The following is a 2244-nucleotide window of genomic DNA, read 5'->3' as shown; positions in this document are numbered from 1 at the left end:
GAAAACCTGTAAGAGAAAGTGGTTTTAGATAATATTATCAATTTGGAAAAATGATCTTAAAAGTGCATCTCTTAAAGTAGATCAGTAGCAAATGCAAAAAGAGGGAAAGGAGAGAACTGGAATTTCTGATGGAATTATTTTCTTGTGACTATAAAGAGATGCTAAGAGCTAACCAAGAAAGATTGTCTGCAAAGCTCAAGGGCTTCTTTGTCTGCGTGTTCAATTCAAATGAGTTCATTTTATTATCATCATTTTTTAAAAAATATATTATTTTTAACAGGCTTTGTTCATTGCCCTAACACCTAATAAAGACTTCTTATTCTTGTCAACAAAAGGCACATTTCCTCACTTGTTTCTATTCTTGCCTCCCTCCTAGAGAAATTAATGGAGCAAATAACACTTTTATTAAACAATGCACCAATTTTTAAAAGCAGATACCATCCACAAACCTTACTGAATCACAAAGACTTTCATTGCATAGTTTGCCCTGTCATTCTTTTGCCTCCATGCTGCACAGAACACTCTGATGGAGGCCATGACAATTGGCTGCTGCTGATTACCTGAAAGTGCTATTCAATGTATGCAAATTCCCTCTCCAGCATTCTTAGTAAAGCCCTTTGGGAGAGTGGTGCTGTGACAAAGCATATTTGAAAGAGGCGGGTCAACCATGGATATTACAGTGCACATATGGCTACACAAGGCTTGAATATGAAATGCTTTCCCTGAAAAATAAGTTGGCAGCCATGTAAAATCTGCCATTAATATTTGATGCAGGGAGGTGTTGCTATCCAATATCTGGAACGAGTGAGGAGTGATTCCAAGCACATTTCTGGTTTTTTTTTCCATGGCTATTGTCCTGTCTATAATCACTGCAGAACTGATATTCAGCAGATACAGCAGTAGAGACTCAACAGTAGCAGTCAGGGAAAAGTTGGTCCATTCTTCACTGACTGTGCAGCAAATGCTGTTAAAGGCAGGGGAAAACATTTGTTCATGAATATACATTTGATACCTATAAATGCTTTGTGCCATGAATATTTATCTCTTTCATGGATTGCAGCTGTTGTGTATTGAAAACTATTAACAGGTTGGAAATCTTCCTTTAGAAATCTCTGCCTGTCATTGGTGTGCAAAACCATTCCTAGAAATTTATCTTTTTGTCCTCCTTCCTCTGTGGGAAAGATAGAATACTCCTGGGGTTTATAATAAGGTTAGTCTCTTCATAGATAGAGAAAAAGAATTTGGTAAAAATAGAAGGCATCTTTCTTGGGAGATTTTTTACATAAGATATGTTATGTGGGGGTCTTCAAAATGTTAACGCAAAATGTGTATTATTGAAAAACTATGCCTGGGTTTCAAAGTTTTTTGCACCAAAATAAACTTATCTTTTAATTACATTTCTTTAAGCTTTCTCAAGTATGCTTATGTTTGCATGGGTGTATTTAAAATTTTTAACTTAAAATTTTAAGGTAGCATTACAACTAAGGCAGAGTTTTGACTACCAACTGATCTTCAGGCTTTAATGAATTTTCCATTGTTGGTAGAAGTGAAAATACCACACAAGAAATCTCACATAATCCTGCAGCTAATTAAATCAGTTGGGGTTCTTTCCTTATTGGGCTCAATATGCAATGGCTGTAAACAAAAGCCCCCTAGGTAATGTAGGCAGCCTGTTACTTACATGTGCATAAACATCATTGGACACAACCTTGTCCAATGGATGCTCCTGTCTCTGACCGCCTGTTTTACAATCTAAGTTCTATACAAAGTATGTTAACCACCTTTGGAAAGGCACAGAGCATTACAGTTCAGCTCTCTCTCTCATGGTCACTAGCCTACCTGCCCTCTATCATATGCTGATGCAGAAAGAAAATCCTCATTAGATATGAGCCCCAGGACCTAAGACTCCCCAGACTCCAGAACTGTAAGAAATTAATTGCTGTTCTTTACCAATTATATAATCTTGGGTATTCTGCTTTAGCAACTTAAACTGGACTAAAACATCTTATTTTTTTGAACATGGATGATGATACTTTTATGACATCAACTCTCTTAAATTATCATAGAGAATAAAAGCAAACTCAATTGAAACCACAGCAGGCATTTTTAAAGAAACTGATAAACTGATTCCAAAGTTGATATAAAGATATAAAATTATAGGGCTTCTCAGAAAAAATAAGAGTGGGAGTGAGAGTGAGGAGGAAGTTTTTAACTGTAAAGCTGTATAGTTCTGCAAATATTTCT

The 2244-nt window shown here is 36.0% G+C and overlaps 1 non-coding gene across 1 annotated transcript; it reads left to right on the top strand.

Moving 5' to 3' along the window:
• The first annotated feature begins 1579 nt into the window (after positions 1–1579).
• Positions 1580–1709, top strand: LOC127491213 (small nucleolar RNA SNORA70). The gene has a single exon (XR_007919803.1). It is a non-coding gene; the product is annotated as a small nucleolar RNA SNORA70 (small nucleolar RNA).
• Positions 1710–2244: the final 535 nt, after the last annotated feature.

Source organism: Oryctolagus cuniculus, chromosome 11, assembly GCF_051225735.1.
Source record: "Oryctolagus cuniculus isolate XC-2025 breed Fujian yellow rabbit chromosome 11, ASM5122573v1, whole genome shotgun sequence".
NCBI classification, from domain to species: Eukaryota; Metazoa; Chordata; class Mammalia; order Lagomorpha; family Leporidae; genus Oryctolagus; species Oryctolagus cuniculus.
Note: the sequence above shows the minus strand (reverse complement) of the source record. Positions and strands in the feature narration are given on the sequence as shown.